Source organism: Aethalodelphis obliquidens, unplaced genomic scaffold (assembly GCF_003676395.1).
Source record: "Aethalodelphis obliquidens isolate GAN/ISIS:26980383/991018 unplaced genomic scaffold, ASM367639v1 scaffold24, whole genome shotgun sequence".
Lineage (NCBI taxonomy): Eukaryota > Metazoa > Chordata > Mammalia > Artiodactyla > Delphinidae > Aethalodelphis > Aethalodelphis obliquidens.
The window spans coordinates 1,069,905-1,092,195 of NW_020837968.1; the positions used below are offsets into that span (position 1 = coordinate 1,069,905).

The 22,291-nt window shown below is 37.6% G+C and overlaps 1 protein-coding gene and 1 pseudogene across 1 annotated transcript in view; one reads left to right on the plus strand and one right to left on the minus strand.

Annotated features, from left to right (window-relative positions):
- The window catches only part of CRB1 (crumbs cell polarity complex component 1), a 268,288-nt gene that overhangs the window by 195,749 nt on the left and 50,248 nt on the right, over window positions 1–22,291 (minus strand). The window lies entirely within an intron of this gene.
- LOC113628683 (uncharacterized) lies at window positions 14,563–14,681 on the plus strand (annotated as a pseudogene).

Here is a 22,291-nt window from a genome sequence, read left to right on the forward strand (position 1 = left end):
TCTGGCTATCCCAAGTTGCTCTCAGTCTTCCCTACTCTCTGTCTGACCCTTGCTCTTGTCTGCCTAATGGGACTTAACACATTTCCTTGGCTTCCAACTTCAGTCCTGTGGGAGTCAGACATTCAGAACCCGGATGACACCACCCAGTGCCACCCTCACTCAGGTCTTGGACTGGCTGGAGGCCAGGGGGCAGCTGAACAGCATCTACAGACACTGAAAAAAGGACTGGAATCAAGACTCCTACATCCTGCCAATAGGTTGAAAGAAGTTTGTGGTTTTGTAAGAATTTGGAGTATATCACTCATACCATTTAGGGAAAAGTTACTCTCCCCACCCAAAGAGTCAAGTAAAACAGTCTTAGGTCTTGATCTCACACAGACTTCCCAGGAGAAGATAGGATAGGAAAGACTGGTATGTAATAAAACATGGTTGCATATATAATATTATGCATTATACATATATATGTAATCTAAAAGTTAAATAAATAAAGACAAGTTGTCTGGGAATGTGCTCTAGTTATTAGCACTAGCCATGTTAACCAAAAACTCTGGGAACAGAAAAGACCAATATAAATAGATATGAACCCTCTGACTAATTCTGCTCTTACTATAGAAAGATAATAGCATGAACTAATATCCAACAATGTCATAAATTTTTGATGACTGAATTGATACAAAAGTCAATTGAATGGAACTTTATCATGTAATTTGAGGCTATTTTGAATGTGAGATATTTTCAATAATCAAGAACATTAATTTGAAAAGATAGATAACCAAATAATATTGGAAAATTAAGGAAATATTGAGATATTAAATCCCTAATGTAATTACAAGCTAGAATAAACTACTCAGAAATGTCTTCTGGACCTAAATAGACATTTCTCCAAAGAAGATCTACAGACTGCCAACAAACACATGAAAGAATGCTCAACATAATTAATCATTAGAGAAATGCAAATCAAAACTACAATGAGATATCATCTCACACCAGTCAGAATGGCCATCATCAAAAAATCTACAAACAATAAATGCTGGAGAGGGTGTGGAGAAAAGGGAACACTCCTGCACTGCTGTTGGGAATGTGAATTGGTACAGCCACTGTGGAGAACAGTATGGAGGTTCCTTAAAAAACTACAAACAGAACTACCATATGACCCAGCAATCCCACTACTGGGCATATACCCTGAGAAAACCATAATTCAAAAAGAGTCATGTACCAAAATGTTCATTGCAGCTCTATTTACAATAGCCCGGAGATGGAAACAACCTAAGTGCCCATCATCAGACGAATGGATAAAGAAGATGTGGCACATATATACAATGGAATATTACTCAGCCATAAAAAGAAATGAAATTGAGCTATTTGTAATGAGGTGGATAGACCTAGAGTCTGTCATACAGAGTGAAGTAAGTCAGAAAGAGAAAGACAAATACCGTATGCTAACACATATATATGGAATTTAGGGGGAAAAAATGTCATGAAGAACCTAGGGGTAAGACAGGAATAAAGATACAGACCTACTGGAGAATGGACTTGAGGATATGGGGAGGGGGAAGGGTGAGCTGTGACAAAGCGAGAGAGAGGCATAGACATATATACACTACCAAACGTAAGGTAGATAGCTAGTGGGAAGCAGCCACATAGCACAGGGATATCAGCTCTGTGCTTTGTGACCGCTTGGAGGGGTGGGATAGGGAGGGTGGGAGGGAGGGAGACGCAAGAGGGAAGAGATATGGGAACATATGTATATGTGTAACTGATTCACTTTGTTATAAAGCAGAAACTAACACACCATTGTAAAGCAATTATACCCCAATAAAGATGTTAAAAAAAAAAAAGAAATGTCTTCTGTTTGTTAGCCCACAGTGATAAGGAAAGTAAAACTCAATCATCAGAATGGAAGAAAAAGACATATATGTCTACTCTCGTACATATTTCAACTTTTTCATTATTAATATCTGCATTCAAATGGAGTTTTTAAAGAGTATATTGTTCAAGAAATGTATTATCTTACATGGGTATTTAAATATTACTGATTAAGGTTTAAGATATTGTCATTCTGGTTCTTGAAATTATTGCTTTTACTTAGGACCTATTAAATGCGAACTTACAGAAGTTGCCAATTTTGAATTGCCTGTGAGACTGGCATATATATAAAAAAAGATGATTAATGTTTACAGTGTATTTTAGTTTCATCCCTTATTTTGAAAAGTATTTATTTTAAAGAAGGATTCTTTCTTCATTAGAGTCCATTACAATTAAAAATGTACTTACATTTACTGCCAGGGAGCCAGGCACAAGAAACACAGTTTCCTGTGATAGCATGTCATTTTAACGGATAATTTTACTTCGATAAATGGATAATTAACTCCTACTTTCTGCAAGTGTCAAATGTACATAAACTTAAAATCCCCCCTCCATTATAAATACTCAGAAATACTGAATCCAATCAAACAAAAGTTATTTAAATGTGTAAGTGAAGGAAAGGGGGATCACCAGGTGACACAAAGGCAGGAGGAGCTGCAAACCAGCAGGAGTATTATGTACACTGACACTGTGTCTGTCCTGGTGGATTACAGGAGGGAGCGAGGAAGTGGGAAAGTGGATCCTGCACATCAGGAGCTTGGTTTTTAATGTGCAAGGAAAGCAGCTGGGGATTTGGAACCAAGGTGTTCTGTGAAAAGAAGGCCTAGCAAATAATCTTCCCCACTGTTGGTTTGTGGGTGTTGGGGGGCAACACTGAAGCTAAGGATGCCAGGGTCCTTGCACACTTGCTCTCCAAGAAATCAAACCCCAGGACTGTGCACCTGGCCCGGTTACAGTAGCCATATGATCTTCAATCCCCTTCCCCCAAATACACACACACACACACACACACACACACACACACACACACACACACAAGAAAGAGAGCAAAAAAAAACTGGTTCTAAGCCAGTGGTGCACTTGGCCACTTGGCAAAAGCAAATAAAAGAGTATTCAGAGCGAAGTTCCCCTAACTCAGGTCACAAAATGTTCTCATAAAATACATAAAACTGAATAAAAAAATTTTTAAAAACCTCTCAAAGAGTCTCACACACACAAAAAATCATGAGTTATTAAAAAAAAAAAGCAATGAGTTTACAGAAGCAATAAACAGGAGACTAAATTCCCAACTCTTGAGATAACAGACCAACATATACAACTTTTACATAACTCGATAAAAATAACTATACATGTATGTATATATACATACATATTTGTATTTTATTTGTCTTTTCATTTGTACATGTATTTTATACATACACATATACAGTTGTATATAATATATATTATATATCTTAAAAGAAATTGAAATTGCAATACAAAAAAAATCATATATTGTGTTAAAAAATAGGTACATTTTTAAAAGGCAAATAGATCTCTTGGGCAGGAAAATGTAGCCACTAACATTTAAATCAATAAATTAAACAGCGCTGAAAAGAAAAAGAAAAAATATATTAGTGAGGTTAGCAGGTTCCAAAGACAGAAGAAAAAGCTCCAGTATTCATTTAAAAGGGGTACAGAGAGAGAAGAGAGAATGCGAGACAGTATTTAAAGGGATAAAAGGCTCAGATTTCCTCAAAACCCATAAGAGGTGTAAAAATTCAGATTCAAGAAGCCCAAAAAGTCTTGAGCATGACAAATAAAATAAATATTTAAAGAAAATGCCCAACCAAGGAACATCATAATATACCAAAGATGAACAGAATGTGTTAAGCAACCAGAAAAAGAAAAAAGAACCTCCAAAGGAACCAAAATCAGGGTGAGAGCAGAACTCTCCACAGAAAAAACTGTGACCTGAAGACAGAGACATGATAGAGTCAAAGATAAAATACCATTCAAGAGTTAAGGAGAAAATAATGACATTTCAGAAGGATGTTTCCCATTTATTGGCCCAACTACAGAAGGAAGAAGAAAACTGAAATCAGATGGAAGAGGTAATATGTCAAAAGCTTCGATAAGCAAAGAAATTGTTAATACATAAATACTAACTGGATTAAAAATAATAACAAAAAAAAAAAAAAACAAAAAAACAAAATAATAATAATAATAACAAAATAGTAAATTGATGGGTGTAGATGAAGGAGATGCAAGGAAAATACACAGTAACATACAATATATTAGCATTGTGGTCAGAGGTAAAGAAAATAAGATGCTCATATTATTCAATAGGAGTGCAGGGATATTTATTAACTTCAGACTTAAAAAAATCAGATTGTGCCTTTTAAATTGTAAGGACAACACTAAAAGAATAGAAACAAAATAATATTGTCAAATCAGAAGGTGGGGGTGGGGAAGGAATAAAAGAAACTGCATCAACCCAAAATAGTGCATAAAAGGAGGGGAAGGAAAATGAGACTCTGAAAAAACATGGTAAACAGAAAGCACAAAATAGGATGACATAAACAAACCCAAATATATTAATAATCACAGTACATATAAATGAGCTCAGATCATCAGTTAGATGATAGGAAGTTTCAAATTAAATATGAAATCAAAATTTAACTGTAGTTTCTGTGCAAGAAATTAACCTAAAAACATGGTGATACAGAAAGGTTGAAATGAAAGAATAAAAAAGTTATCTCAGAAAATTATGAACCAAAATAAAATTGGTGTACCTAAATTAATACCAAACAGATTTTGTATAAAAAGCATTATTAGAGGGCTTCCCTCGTGGCGCAGTGGTTAAGAAGCCGGCTGTCAACGCAGGGGACACGGGTTTGAGCCCTGGTCCAGGAAGATCCCATATGCCACGGAGCAACTAAGCCTGTGTGCCACAACTACTGAGCCTGAGCTCTAGAGTTTGCGAGTCACAACTACTGAGCCCAAGTGCTGCAACCACTGAAGCCCGCACGCCTAGAGCCCGTGCTCCACAACAAGAGAAGCCACCGCAATGAGAAGCCCACGCACCGCAACGAAGAGTAGCCCCCACTCACTGCAACTAGAGAAAGCCTGCACACAGCAATGAAGACCCAACACAGTCAAAAATAAAAATAAATCAAATAAATAAATTTTAAAAAAAGCATTATTAGGAATAAAAAAGAATAATTATAAATAAAATAATTCACCAGAAAGATAAAATTATGAACTAGTAGGCACACAAAACAAAGCTTAGAAAGATCAAAAATAGATGAAATGACAAAGATAATTTTCCACGTCCTTTTGCCAACCATGTGAAAGATTTTTAGCTCAGTAATTTCAGAAACAGATAGGTAAAGCATACCAAACTTTCTAAGAATTAATATGATATGGTAGTAGTACAGGGGAAGATAACAGAAGAGTGGAACTTAAGAGACAGCCTTCATTTAGAACCATGCGTATATACAGAGGTATAATGACAAGTCAGTGGGAAAATAATGGACCATTCCATAAGTTATAATGTACCAGGAAAAGGATTTTAGTTGCCTACCACAGAGTCTTCTCTGACTATTTTAAGCAGAAAAGAATTTTATTAAAGAATATTGGGTAGCCTGGGGCCTCTCTTGAAAGCAGAGGTCTTGACTCTGAAGTGTGCAGCCATCCCACAAGGAATGTTTTAAGGGAAACTCCATTTTCTCTGTGTCTTGGTAACTTTCAGTATTGGATGCCAGAATTCCGCCCACTTGCGTCTGAAGAAAAAACAAACAGCTCCATCATCATCACATCATGCTTGCCTGAATATGTTACACCAATTCCATTGGGCAGAGCTGCCATTTCATCTGTTCACTTCCAAATCCAAGTTTCATGCATATATTATGTCTGATTGGCAGAGTCTAGATTTCCTGCCTTGTGTTCTAGCCACCAAGCAGTCTGACTCTTATCTTGGGAAGAGATAACTTACAAAGTGGGAAATTGCCTACATAGAAAAAGGGTTTTCAAATACTGTTGTTCAGCAAAACCCGTGTAATAATATGCATGCCTATTGGCCATCAACATGCATCACTGTTCCATGCCTAAACTTCAAAAAATAAAACAAAAAACAATATACTCTCACCTAACAGAATGAAGTTATTCCTCCTATAAAAGAAAACACCAGAATGCTCTCTCCTCATATTCTCGTCATTCACCGCATCCTCCAATTCCAGGATCTATGAGTGTAGTGGTTATCCCTTTTTGCATAACAAATCACCTCCAAAACAACAAACATCTTTTAATTTACAGTTTCTTTGTGTCAGGACTCTAGGCAAAGCTTAGCTGGAAACCTCTGACTCAAGGTCCTTCATTAGGTTGGGGCTGCAGTCTCATCTGAACGCTTAATGAGGGGAGGATCCATTTCCAAACTCACTTGTGTGGTTTTGTCAGAGTTTAGTCCCTTGCATGCTATTGGATTGAGGGCCTCAGTTCCTCACTGGCTTTTATCCTGGGGCCTCAATTCTCTGCCATGTGATCCCCTCCACAGAAGAGCTCACAGTATGACAGCTGGCTTCCCTGAGAGCAAGCAGGCAAGAGAAAGGGAGAAAGCACCCAAGGTAGAAGCCACAGTTCTTTGTAATCTAATCTCAAAAGTGACATCCATTGTTTTTGTGTTGTTTTATTCCTTAGGAGACAGGTTCAGTCCCTTCAAGAAGAAGGGATTTCACAATGACGAATATTGCCGGGGGGGTCACTGTGGGCCATCTTAGGGTTGCCTACCATACTGGTTGATGGCCATTTCTCTCCTCATCCAGTGAAAATTATATCCTGACCTTTTGTAACCCATGATCTAAACTATATTAACCCTAAACAACATTCCCGATACAAAATAGAATAGAAATGAGGAAAGAAGGATACAATTTTGGATAGAATAACACGATGATGACTATGGAGACTGTGTTGCTTTGATAGATATGGTGGGTAGGAGGAACAAAACCCAAGAACAGAATAATTGTCCATGTCAGTGGGAGTAAATCACCGCCCCCTCCACCTCAGAAGTGGTAAAATATAATCAACCTGCCATCAGTAGCTCACTAGTTACCTATTCACCCAGGGGGAATCTGCTGACAGTCTTGTCTTTGTTCCTCTGTATGACGTGTCTTTTTTTCCTCTGGCTACTTTTAAGATTTTTCTCTTAATCACTTATTTGAGCAAAGAGATTATGATGTGCCTTTGTATAGTTTTCTTTATGTTTCTTGTGCTTGGGAATTTTGAGTTTGTTGGGTGGTTTTTTTTTGTTTTTTGGGGGGGGATGGTTGTTGTTTGATCTGTAGGTTTACAGTTTTCATCCACTAGAAAAGTTTGGCCCATGGAGAACTTTGGCCATTATTTCTTCGAGTATTTTTTTTCCTCATCCCCTTCTGCAGGGACTCAAATTATACATATATTAGACCTCTTGAAGTTGTAGAACAGCTCACTGATGCTCTGTTTTTCTGTTTGTTTTGCTTTGCTTTCTTTTTAAATGCTCTTTCTCTCTGTTTAATTTTGGACAGTTTCTATTTCTGTGTCACTAATCTTTCCTTCAATGTCTAATTTGCCACTAACCCCATCCAGGGTACTGTTCATCTCATACATTGTTGTTTTAATCTCTTTAAGTTTGACTTAAATCTTTTCTCATACTGTCCACATTTCTACTTAACTTTTTGAACATCTGGAATACAGTGGTAACTGTTTTAATGTCCTTATCTGCTAATTCTAACATCTGTGTCAGTTTATGATCAGTTTCAATTGATTTTTCTCTTCATTTGGGTCTTACTTTCTTGTTTCTTTGCATGCCTCTTTTATTTGTGAACTTTACCCCTGTTAGGTACTGGTTATTTTTCTCCTCCTATATATATTCTTGAACTTTGTTCTGTGATACAGTTATTTGGAAGTAGTTTAATCCTTTCAGGTTTGCTTTTAAGATTTGTTGAGTAGGACAAGAGTAGGCGGAGTCCAGAGCTAATTATACCACTACTGAGGCAGGTTCCTCTGTTTACCCAATGTCCCATCAATCATGAGGTTATCTAGTCCGGCAGGTGGGGACAGGTACTCTTCTCCGTCCTCTGTGAGTGCTGGGTGCTATTATCTTCCATCATTTCAGGTCATATTCTTTTCTGGGTCTTGGGTAGTTTCCTCACATGCATGAGCTGATCCGAACTCAGCTGAATATGCAATAGGAAGCCTCTGCATATGTCTCTGGTCCTCTGTCTCTGGGCAGCAATCTCCTCTCAAGAACTTTATACTGAGAATACTTTCTGGCAGAGTCTCAGCTTTGCCCCCTTTGCCCCCTCAGTTCAGTGATTTGCTGGGCTCAGCTTGGGTCCCCTCACCCAATGCTGTTTCCTGGAAACTCTCTCGAGGTCGTAAGCTCAAGAAATTAGGGCTCTCTTGTTTGTTTCTTATTACTTGGAGATGACTGTCCCTTATTACCTGATAGCCATGTCTTAAAAACCATTATTTTATATATATTGTCAAGTTTTTAATTGCTTCAGACAAAGGGTAATTCCAGTCCCTGTTATTCCATCTTGCTCAGAAGTGGAAGTGCCCTTCAGAATATGACCGTTATTTATTTTTTTAATTTTTAAAAATGTTTATTTATTTATTTATACTGACGTAACGTTGGTTTATAACAGTATATAAGTTTCATGTGAACAACAATATTTTGACTTCTGTATACACCACAGTGTGCCCATCAACAAAAGTCTAGTTTCCATCCATCGCCATACAGTTGACCCCCTTTACCCATTTTGCTCTCCCTCTGTCCCCTTCCTCTCTGGTAACCACTATTCTTTTCTCTGTATCTATGTGTTTTATTTATTTATTTATTCCTCAAATGCATGAAATCATATGGTATTTGTCTTTCTCCATCTAACTTATTTCACTTAGTATAATACCATCAAGGTCCATCCACGTTGTCACAAATGGCAAGACTGTATTTCTTTTTATAGTTGAGTAATATGCCATCATATGTATATATACCACATCTTCTCTATCCATTCATCCATCACTAGGCACTTGGGTTGTTTCCATATCTTGGCTATTGAAAATAATACTGTGGTGAACATAGGGGTGCATACACCTTTTTGAATTAGTGCTTTTGTATTCTTCAAGTAAATACCCAGAAGTGGAATAGCTAGCTCATATGGTAATATATCTGATAAGGGGTTAATATCTAAAAATATACAAAGAACTCATCCATTTCAACATCAGAAAAACAAACCACCCAATTAAAAAATGAGCAGAGGACCTAAATAGACACTTTTCCAAAGAAGACATACAGTGGCCAACAGACACGTGAAAAGATGCTCAATATCACAAATCATCAGGGAAATGCAAATTGAAACCATAATGAGATACCACCTCACGCCCATTACAATGGCTATTGTCAAAAGGGTAAGAAATAACAAGTGCTGGAGAGCATGTGGAGAAAAGGGACCCCTACTGCACTGTTGATGAGAATGTAAACTGGTGCAGCCACTATGAAGAACAGTTTGGAGATTCCTCAAAAAATTAAGAATAGAATATAACCTTTAAATGCAACATAATCTTTAAATGTAACAAATTTCTATTTTTTTGCACTTGGTTTTCTTACTGAAGTTTAACTGATTTAGAATTTTATATTAGTTTCAGTTGTACAACATAGCGATTCAATATTTTCATACGTTATGAAATGATTACCATAATAAACCTAGTTACCATCCATCACCATACAATGTTATTACAATATTATTGACTATATTCCCTCTGCTGTACATTACATCCCCATGGCTTATTTATTTTATAACTGGAAGTTTGTACCTCTTAATCCCCTTCTTTTGTTTTTACCCAAGTTTGTATAACTAAGAAGGAAGGCAATTCCTGGTGGATCATTTGATTAGTTGTATTTCTTTTTCCTTCACGAGTAGAGTGAAAATTAGAATTTTCAGACAAGACTTAGATAAATTAAGCATGAGTGAATTTTGCCTTATTACTGCCTCCAGCATCTTTCTTTAGCATCTGTCTTTCTCACAATGAGAAGTCAGTATCCCCATGCTGCACTGGGGTCAGTCAGGGTCCCCACTATAGGGGTCACGATAACCAGTTTCTTATGCTTACAATCTTTTCCAAGCTCTCCACAGGTGATCTACTTTAGGTCTTGTTGTTTCAAGTCTCTAAGTTAAGAAACTGAAAGTAAATCTATGTTGATGGATTGATGAATTAACGTGGAATTGTCTTTTCATAAATGAACCTTCTGGAGAGTTTGAACTAGCAAAAGCAACAAACAATGAGGAGAAACGTCAGGTATTGCATCAGGAGATTTGGAGAAGATACCAGGTTGGTTACAGTAGGTTAAAGTTACTCTACTGTTCAAAGGGCTAGGACCAACTTTATTATATCTTCCCAACTTAGGGTTTACCAAAGTCAGTCTCTTTATCATCAAGGTCTACCTTTCTTTCTTTTTTTTTTTTTAATAGGTCTTTATTGGAGTATAATTGCTTCACAATACTGTGTTAGTTTCTGTTGCACAACAAAGCGAATCAGCCATATGCATACACCTGCCCCCATATCCCCTCCCTCTTGAGCCTCCCTCCCACCCTCCCTATCCCACCCCTCTAGGTCATCGCAAAGCACCAAGCCAATTTCCCTGTGCTACACTGCTGCTTCCCACCAGACAACTATTTTACATTCCATAGTGTATATATGTCGATGCTACTATTCTCAGTTTGCCCCAGTTTCGCCCTCCCACCCCATGTCATCAAGTCCATTTTCTATGTCTACCTCTTTATTCCTGCCCCGCAACTAGGTTCATCAGTACCATTTATTTATTTTTTTAGATTCCATATATATGTGTTAGCATATGGTATTTGTTTTTCTCTTTCTGACTTACTTCACTCTGCATGACAGTCTCTAGATCCATCCACCTCACTACAAATAACTCAATTTCATTTCTTTTTATGGCTGAGTAATATTCCATTGTATATATGTGCCACATCTTCTTTATCCATTCATCTGTCGATGGACATTTCTTTCTTAATTGACTCCTATTTATTCAGTCTATATTCCAGAAATTCTTTTTACCTGTCCTGTGACCTCTGAATATATGATACAATGTGAATTTTTGGAATTTCAAAAGCATATAAATATTACACAATAAATGAATCTATCAACCTAAGTTTAATTTGAGAATTCTCTGATCTTTATGAACTTTTATTCATAAATGTCCAATACTCAATGAAGTAAAAAATTAATAGAATTCAAAACAGTTTTCCTTTTACCCGTGAACCAGAGACAAAATGACTCAGTTAAATAATCAAATCAAATATTCATTATATCTGATGACCATAAGGTTTTCCTTTAAATTACAGATATAAACAAAATTTTTATAAAATTATAATGCGAAAAATGATAACTGTGTTAGTGATTTCTTTATAAAATCACAGGGCTGGGTGGTGCATTAAGAGGGCATCCATGGCACCCAGGGGTCCTTCGGTACTGAGAACCTGTGATCACACAGAAGATTAATTCTAGAAAAACACTGTGACTTTACTGTGCTGGCTAAGAAGTCTTAGACACTCACACAGGCCAGGAAAACTTTATAAAAAAATAGATTCTTTTCTAATTCAGAGAATAAATAAATTAGTAATTCCTTAAAAGTAAGATTTATTGAGACAGCTTTAATTCTATGTAGATGATTCTCTTCACTATTTAATCAGCATGTGTGTTTCCCTGGCAGGCTCGTCCTCTGGTGAAAATGGGAAGAGGTTGCCTCCTGAGTCAGCATCACCTCTCAAAACTTCTGGACTGTGATCTCTCAAAAACCCTTGTTCCCATCACTCAGCAGGGAGGCAAATGGGAATCACAATATACTGTTCATAGCTCAGTTCCACCACTATTACCATTATTCACAATTCCACTCCCCAAGGCTAGAAAGGTAATAAAATCTTACCGAAAGTTTGGAGGGACAGAGAGGCTTTAAAATGCGGTAATACAGAGGAGTTAAAATTGAGACTCTGACATTCTCATTCCTCACCCTTTGTACACCCCACAGAGAGGAACGTTTCACTGGCTATTTTTCTCCGGAAGCTGTGGCCTCTGCCAAGTTGACCAAGCTCTCCCCACTCCTCCATTTCTTTCCAAATTCTCTCTTTTTTACTCTCTGACCCCCAAATCCATGGTCACTTATCATTCAAAGTAGTTTAGCCATCATTTCCTTGCACAATCTTCTTAGAAGCCATGCCCTTGGAGCACATGGAGCCTCGCCTTTCCACTCCCTCCAACCAATTATCCCAACTACCATCCAGGTCACTTCCCAGCCAGAGGGACTTCAGTGTTGATCAGAATCATCCTTCACAGGTTAACGACCAATCTCACACTACAGTAGCCTTCACTCCCAGCCTATTTCAGCCACTTACACTCAAGACCACAACTTGTCAAAATCCCTCACTCCCGCTACACTGAATTGTTACATGACATGATAATTATTGACCAGCAACACAAACTGCTTTCAAGGACAGAGTAGGTTTAAATTTTACTAGAAATGAAAGGATTGTGACAGAGCATAGGGTGAACATCTAATTTCAGCAATGATCATTTAAAAAAAAAAAAATCAAGGAAGAAAAGATATGTCAACCAAGCAGTGGATTTCCTTGTTCTCTTTTTAAAATAATTATAGTATTATAATGAACACTTGATTTATCCATTTTTGAAAGACAAATGCAATGATTGTAAGATTTTTATGTGCTTACTATGTGTCTGTGTAAAGCACGCCTGAAGATTCGACCTTTAGTCTTGCAGCAGCAAATGAGGAATAGTTGCATCTAAATCAGATGCAAGATAAGTGAGAATCCCATGTCCCAGACTAAGCACTTGTAATCATCGTTAAAGCTGTCTATGAGTAACTGGGAACTAATGGAATGGAGCTGTCCTGGAGCACGGGGGCTATTCACATCAACCTGGGGAGATGTGACCCACAGAGGGTATAGGCACAGGACTCATTATAAAAGCTGAAAGGACCTCAGAGCCGATGGCTACCCTGGGCTGAAGCTGTGTCTAGTCAACTTTGCCCCTGGTGATGCCACACACCCAGTGTGCAGGATGGCCAGGACATTGAGAGCTGTACCTAGGAAATATGGGACTACTGCCAAGTTGTTTTGTGTGCCATGATGCTTGTTCTGCAAACCTTCTTAAAGATAACCAAAACTGGTGCTTGCTGAAGCCTATGGTGAATTTTGAGTTTGATTGTCAATCTGAAGTTAAGACCTCAGCTACTGGTAGAGCAGAGTGGATGTCGCGCATACATGAATTTATTCAGTCCTCGCAATACTACAATGCAGTTGGACATAATCACCATTTCCATTTTGCAGGGATGGAAAATGCAGAGTTTAAGTAAAATGGTTCAAGGTCACTCACCTTACAATTGAAATAAACTATTTCTCATTTCTTACATATTTTTGAAACTGATTTCTCTCTAATAAGTATATATTTTTAGCATCTTAAAAACAGCAAATACTTATTTAATATTTTTTTCCCTATATAGCTCCTTCTGTTAGCAGAAGCTCTGTGACTTAAAATTTAAGCCCACAATTGTTGGAATACTTATACTATTTTGAAATAAGATTTATTTTAGTACAAATACTATTCTACGGTGATTAAAAATTTTGCCTATTTTTTACATCACATACTGTGTGTTGTACATGCTATACAATTTGACATCCCGCATGGGTTTTTTATCACTTACAATTTTTTGAGAGGCAAAAGTTAACTTCTGAATAAGTGTTGACATTCTTTCCCTCTTTCCTTATTCACTAGAGGAAATTTGGCTTTGTTTGCTCATCCTCCCTACCCCTCCCCTAACCACTATGAAACATTTGATCCTCGCAGCTTTGTTCCTGGGTTTTTGTGATGCAAAATTAATATAATGGAAAAAGAGAGAAATGGAACTTGAAAATCTAGGACAGGGAATTTTGAGAGTAGAGATTTATTTCCAAGAGGCAAGAAAGGGGGGCCTATGAGGACTTCAAAAGAAAGGAGCTTTGGGGAGGCTGAGAGACTGGACTTTGGGAAGTAGTCAGAGATATTGAGAACATAAAAATGGAGAAAGTATTTTTTGCAGTTTTTCTGTGTATTATATTCTGTATTTTTTTTTTCTTAAGAGAGCCCAGGAAACATTTGAATTATTTTAATTTCATTTTGGTTACTGGATTTTGTCTTTGAAAGCATCTCTAGATACCAGAGCATAAAGCAACACAATTTATATTTCAAACATTTTCTTAGTACAAATGTGCTTGATTGATTTCATTAAAGTTATTTCTAATTTCCCACTATATGCAAATGTTATGGCTACCTTGGCATGTTAATCTTTGCCCTAATTTTCAATTATTATTTTTCTCAAAGAGTTTCTAGGTTGTTAGGTATGAACATTCTTATTTAAGGCTTTTGATACACAATGTGAAAATACTTTATAGAACTTCTCTCAAATATTTGTGTGCCCTGTTCCTGTCATGGAAAATAGTCCATAGTGTGGGCTCAATGGTAGTTACTGAATTAGCAAGTGAGGATTTGACTCTTTATCCGTAATTGAGTTTCTCCCTTAAACTTTGGAGGGGCGTCTCTAACTGCCTGATGGACATCTTCACCTGAATGTCCCAATTACGTTTCAAAATAGACAGGTTTAAAGTGTAAGTATGCAACTATGGCCATACTACTCTGAACGCGCGGGATCTCGTCTGATATTGGAAGCTAAGCAGGATCGGGCCTGGTTAGTACTTGGGTGGGAGACCGTCTGGGAATACCTGGTGCTGTAGGCATTAAAAAAAAAAAAAAGTGTAAGTATGCACCCTACTTTCTTCTTTGCCTTTATGATTTCAGTCGATGACATCATAGCATTATTTAAGGTGGGCATGCTGGAGGCCTGGAAGTCATCCTTCACAATACTCCCTTTCCCTCTCTCATTTCTCATCAAACATGAAGCTGATTTCCCCCCGAAATATTTTAAGCCACCCTTGTTTCTTCCTCCTTACTATAACCACACCGTTCAGGTCCCCATCATTTCATTCGAGGTCTCCTACCTAACAGCCTTGCCCTCCAGAACCTCCTCATTGTGGCCATGTCAGTGTTCCTGTTTCAAGTCCCTCAGTGGCTTCCCATGTCCTTCCTGGCACCTCCCAAACGTGTGCCCAGAGTAGGTTACAGGGGTGCTAGAGCCGCAGGCCACCAGGTGGCCACCCTTGCTGCCAACAGTCCTGACTACGTGGTAAGTGTGGTGTGCATGTATTATCCTTTCTCTTTGGACCACGGTGTGAAAACATTTGGGCACCTGTGACTATCTAATCACTGTCCATTGCGGCACTTAAAGCCTTTTCTCATGTGCACCCTGCCCACAGCCCCTCATCTCACGTCACTCCCCCGTTCCCTTTTTCTATTAATAGGTCCCAAATGCACTGTGCCCTTGGCTGCTTCTCACCTTTTTCTTACCCCTGTTACTCCCCTACTCTCCCCGCTTCTTCCCTCATGCCAGTTTTCACCACACTTTAAGAATCAATCATTTACCAACTCCTACTTTGTTAAACTATGGATTAGTGTCTCAAAGTCTAATCTGTAAAAGACATGCATCACAGTCATGTGGGGTTTGTTTTTAAGGAAAAGAAAAAACCTGATTCCTGGGTCCCACCAGGAATAACTGAATCACAACATCTGGATTTAGAACCCATACAAAAAATCCATTATTTAAATGACCCCCCATGTGTTTATTTTACACTTTAAATTGTGTAAACCATTGCTGTACACACAATCTCACTGACCAATTTAGTTTGCAAAATATGGTTACATATATTCCATAAAATAGCAAAAGAAAATAGAGTTACATAAGAAAATGTTGCCTTCATAAATATGAATTCATCAGCTTTGATCAATAAACAGTGAAATATTTCCCAGGAAAAGGACATAATAAAAACTACCCTTCACCTAAAAAATAAACAATTATATTGATGGTATACACACAATTGACCCTAAGAATTAATGAGATATATCTTTGTGACAATCTTCACTCTAAACAATTCCAGTGTTCATGATTACCTATTGAGGGAAAAAAAAGCCTTAGAGAAATGTGCTTAATAGCATACATGGTCAGTATGATATTTAGATTTTTTGGAAGTCAGTTTATTCCCAAAGTTCATGGCTCTTTGAAATTCACCAGTCTCACAACAAATTCCCTTTGAGAATATACAGTATGTTGATATTTGAAATTATACTTGTAGCACATGCACTGGTGATACACAGTCTTTAATACCTTTATTTCTTATGGTTTAAGCAATAGGTCATTATTCACAGGTGGAACCTATTCACAGGCTGGATTGATGAGGTTCCCACTGCATCTCTCTCCTTTGATTATATTTTTTGATTTCTCATTACCCATTATATTTGCATTAATGTTTTTCTTCATCAAGCCCAAAGTCTGGAGGCAGACTCTGATGCTGTTTCTACCCAAAGGCTATATAATTCAGGGCACCAAAAGTTTTAAACTGTCCAGTGTACCAAAATTTAGAAGGTCTCATAAATAGTGCAATCAGTATTTCCAAATTCTGACTGTGCAATTTGGCATTCAAATCTATTTTTACTCAGATAAACTCTTAAAATTTTAATATGGTTCAGTTTATCTTTTAATAATAGCTTCTTATAATAGTGAGTTTGATGCATTTCTCAGGTATTGATACTTAAAATGTAAAGCTTTGCATTTTATTTCTCTTCTCTTTCCTTACCCAGCCTCTCACAGAGGTGTGTGACATTGTGATATAATAAGAAATATTTTTTTTAAGTTTTCATCCATGGTTCCTGGCACATAGGTCTTCAAATTCTTGTAATTTCTTAAGAGCCCTGGGAACATCATTTTTATATTATTTGGTCTTTGTCCTTGGTTCCTGAAATATCGATAGTTCCTGTGATAAAGGTGAAAGCAGTGCCTTGTCACTCACAACAGCCCTTTCAAGCACACCAGTGTTTATGTTAACGAGGTGATTTTGGAAAACCCCTAGATAAACACCTGATGGGACTTAGTTGCCAGGGCAACCAACCAAGGGATTAGAGGGTTGGAACTTTCGTCCCCATCCTCTGACCTCTGGGGAGGAGACAGGGACAGGAAGTTGAGGTAATCACCTGTGATCAATGATTTGATCACCATGCCTACGTAATGAAGCATCCATAAAAACACCCAACTGTGGGGATTTGGAGACCTTCTGGGTTGATGAACCCATGGAGGGGCTGGGAGGGTGGCTCGCCTGGAGAGGGCGTGGAAGCTCCAAGTCCGTCCTTCCACACCTTACCCTGGGCATCTCTTCCATCTGGCTGTTCCAGAGTTGTATACTTTTATAATAAACCAGTAAACTAGTGAGTAAACTTGTTTTCGCACTGAGTTCTGTTAGCCACTCTAGGAAATTATCAAACCTGAGGAAGTGGTTGTGGGAACCTCTTATTTATAGCAAGCGAGTCAGAAGCACAGGTGACAACCTAGACTTGCAATTGGTGTCTGAAGTGGGGGAAATGGGAGTGGGACTGAGCCCTTAACCTGTGGGGTCTGAGCTAGCCCCAGGTAGACAGCGTCAGAATTTAGCTGAAATGTAGGACACCCAGTTGGTGTGCACAGAGAATTGGAGAATTGCTTGGTGAGGGCAAAACTACCCCACAGTTGGTGACCAGAGTGTTGACTGTGTTGGGTGTGAGAAGACTGGTGAATAGAGGGAGAAACAGTTTTTCCTTTCAAGTTTCTAATGATATCAGTAAATGAAATGAGGATGGAGATAACTAGGAATTTATAATATACAAACCGGATATGCTATTGCCTAAATTCTGAGTTGAACTTAACCTCAAAATATAATTAATTTTAGTAGGGTTAATGATTTCAAAGCAAGCTTGATTATATTTATTTTCAGAAAACTTTTCTTCGTATCACAAGACTAGTTTGATTTTTTGGACTAAATTTTCTCTATCTACATCGGAAAAGAATGCCTAGATACATGCACAGATCTCTGACAATACTTTAAAGCGTGATTATTCTCTTTGACAACAATGTGTGAACAGCCTTTATACATCTGTCCAGGCCGCTACAATGTAAATTTGCCTGGAGAACAATGGTATTTTCTATAGTCATTACCTTGCTCATATTAACTGCTTAATAAATATTTGTTGAAATGTTTGTCAATGTCAGTACATTTTTAATATTCATCCTTAATGTTTATTTAAATAAATTTGTATAGAAATTGCCCTCTGGAAGTTGGAAACAAAGGAAAAGTAAAGCAGACCATACTATTTGTTTCAAATATTTTCTGCCTTAATATATACCTGGTTCAAAGACATCAGGCTTAGCCACATAACCTGCTTTGATGAATTAAATATGAGCCAGACTGACATAGGTCACATACGTACTGAAGCCATGACATGGTTCTACCAATGCGCTTTCCCTCTGCTGTGAAAACACCAGTTCTAAAAAGGGATTACCTCTTCAACCTGTGTCTCCGGATGAAGATACATGAAGTAGAGTTACAGTCAACCTGCCCGCAATATGCGGTGGGAACAAAATATAAACCTTTGTTGTTGTAAACTGCTAAGATGTTGAGTTTGATTGTTGCAGCATAATCTAATGAAAGCTGTGTCATACAGGGTGAATTACAAAAACACTCTTCATCTTTATTCCTGTTTTTGTGCCAGTACCATACTGTTTGGATTACTGTAGCTTTGTACTATAGTCTGAAGTCAGGGAGCCTCATTCCTCCAGCTATTTTTCTTTCTCAAGATTGCCCTGGCTATTCAGGGTCTTTTGTGTTTCCATACAAATTATAAAATTTTTTGTTCTAATTCTGTGAAAAATGATATGGAACAGGATAGAAAGTCCAGAGATAAACCCACACACCAATAGTCAACTAATCTATGACAAAGGAGGCAAGAATATACAATGGGGAAAAGACAGTCTCTTCAATAAGTGGTGCTGGGAAAACTGGACAGCTACATGTAAAAGAATGAAATTAGAACATTCTCTAACACCATACACAAAAACAAACTCAAAATGGATTAAAGACCTAAATATAAGACGGGATACTATAAAACTCTTAGAGGAAAACATCAGCAGAACAATTTCTGACATAAATTGCAGCAATATCTTTTTTCATCCATCTCTGAGAGTAATGAAAATAAAAACTAAAATAAACAAATGGAGCCTCATTAAACTTAAATGCTTTTGCACAGCAAAGGAAACCATCAACAAAATGAAAAGAAAACCCACAGAATGGGAGTAAATATTTGCAAACAAAGCAACTTATAAGGGATTAATCTCCAAAATATACAAACAGTTCATGCACCTCAATATAAAAAAAAATAAAAAACCAAACAACCCAATCAAAACATGGGTGGAAGATCTAAATAGACATTTCTCAAAGAAGACATACAGATGGCCAAGAGGTACATTAAAAAATGCTCAACAACACTAATTATTAGAGAAATGCAAATCAAAACTACAATGAGGTATCACTTCACACCGGTCAGAATGGCCATTATCAAAAAATCTACAACAGGGGCTTCCCTGGTGGCGCAGTGGTTGAGAATCTGCCTGCCAATGCAGGGGACACAGGTTCGAGCCCTGGTCTGGGAAGATCCCACATGCCATGGAGCAACTAGGCCCATGAGCCACTACTACTGAGCCTGCGCATCTGGAGCCTGTGCTCCACAACAAGAGAGGCCGTGATAGTGAGAGGCCCACGCACCGTGATGAAGAGTGGCCCCCGCTTGCCACAACTAGAGAAAGCCCTCGCACAGAAACGAAGACCCAACACAGCCAAAAATAATAAATAAATAAATAATTTTTTAAAAAATCTACAACAATAAATGCTGGAGAGAGTGTGGAGAAAAGGGAACCCTCCTACACTGTTGGTGGGAATGTAAATTGGTACAGCCACTGTGGAGAACAGTATGGAGATTTCTTTAAAAACTAATAAAAATAGAACTACCATATGATCCAGCAATCCCATTCCTGGGCAAATATCTGGAGGCAACCATAATTCAAAAGGATACATGCACCCCAATGTTCATTGCAGCACTATTTACAATAGCCAGGTCAAGGAAGCAACCTAAATGTCCATTGATGGAGGAATGGATAAAGGAGATGTGGTGCATATATACACTGGAATATTACTCAGCCATAAAAAAGAACAAAATGATGCCATTTGCAGCTAAAGGAATTGACCTTCGAGATTGTCATACTGAGTGAAGTAAGTCAAACAGAGAAAGACAAATATCATACGATATCACTTTTATGTGGAATCTAAAAAATGGTACCAATAAACCTATTTATAAAACAGAAATTGAATCACAGATATAGAAAACAAACTTATGGTTACCAAAGGGGAAAAGGAGGGGTGATAAACTGGGAGATTGGGATTGACATATATACACTACTATATATAAAATAGATAACTAATAAGAACCTACTGTATAGCATAGGGAACTCTTTTTCAGTACTCTGTAATGACCTATATGGAAATAGAATCTGAAAAAGAGTGGATGTATATATGTATATGGTATAACTTACTCACTTTGATGTATAGCAGAAACTAACACAACATTGTAAATCAACTATACTCCAATAAAAAAATTAATTTAAAAAGAAACACTCTTTACTTATCCAAGCCTATGATTCCATTACTTAGAGTAATCATGGAATCAAAAAACGTGGATCTCACAGGAACCTGGAAATTATATAATCTACCCCCCTCATTCTACAAGTGAGAAATTAGCGTAAAAGATGCATTCATGGATATGCAATTAACTAATGATGGGCCAGGGCCCAAATCTGAATGTCCTGACTCTACTTATTTAAAAATTAATGCTGAATATAAATATTTGTTCTTTATATTAAAAGGAAGGATCACTAAAATTATAGACAGATATGAAATCAAAATAATGAATTCCCTGTATGAAAAAGTTATTGCTGCTAACTCACAACTGATTTTTCCAGTAGTGATGCTTGATTTGCTAAGAGCTATTTCCATTCTCTCTCCTTCTGTTCAGCGCGACAAATTTGAGACCAGCAGATCAGACTGACCAGTACTCGTTGTATACACTTGGTCTCTGTGCGAAGCAAACAGAACCATACTGAGATTGAACAATAAACCCAGCCTCATTAGCACTCTGCTCTCACTAATTTGCCTACAGTGGACTTATTTTAAGGATCAAAGAATTTTGGATTCAGAGAAAAGAATCATTCATTTGGGAATTATCAGCACAATTATGTGAAGAACCAAAAAGACCACAGAAAGTTTAATCTAGGTTACATAGGAGCAAGTTTTGCCTCTGCAGATATTAGTCACAGGAGTGGAATAGCAGTTGAAACTGTAAACATTTTTAATTTGGAAAAGTTTTAAAGATGAAATGGACACTCAGTTATCTAGCACTAATTTTTTTCAAAAAGAAAAAAATACCACCCTGATTTGTAGTGTTTGCCAATTTCTGTGATGCAATTACTTCCACTGTTGCTCATTGAAGCCACCAGCAGTTTAATAACTGGCTTGCAAAATTCCTGAATGTTTTAACATGTCTTGGCTTTTGTGAGCTGGTATGAGGCTTAGAACCTGACAGGTCTGGGATTAAATCTCAGTTGTATCACCTTGTAGCTGTGTTTTAGGTATATCACGTAAGCTACCATGGTCTCAGGTGTCTTAATTGGCTTAATAATAGCTACTTTGTAGGACTCGAGATATGGATAACAAAACCCCTGAGACCTCTCCTACTTTGCTCTTTTTTTGTTTAATCCAGTCCAGCAACGTTGGACACCTTGCAATACCTCAGACACTCTGGGCACACTCCTCCCTCAGGACTAGTTGCCCCTATTTTCTTTGCCAAAATGGTATTCACCCAGATATCCTCATGGCTCAACTGCTCTCTGTCTCTCATCCTTTGCTTTTCTCCAAAGCACTTACTGCCAGCTTATAATTACATATTGTACTTATTTGGTTTTTGAGACTTATCTGGTCTCACCCCATTAAAATATAAACTTCACAATAGCAAGGATTGTGGTCTCTTTGTTTACTACTGTATCCTCTGAGCAGTAGCAAGCATGTAGACTTAATAGTTGAATAAAGGAGTCAATGAAGAAATGAGTGAGTAAACAGTAAACTTTTAAATATGTATTAATTATCCTATCTTGAGGCTAGGGACAACTAATCTTACTTGATTTCCCTGTAGAACCAATAAACTTTCTGCTCCAGCCAAAACATTTTGGCTCTGAATAGTCATGCCCATACCTACTGCCATGCCTTTTCTTATTTTTTGGTCCCATACTGTTATTATTCTAAGTACACTGGCTTCAGTTTCCCTTGTAATAGAACTTTTCTGAGAACAAAAAGAAGGCATGGGAATATATGACAACTTACCTAAC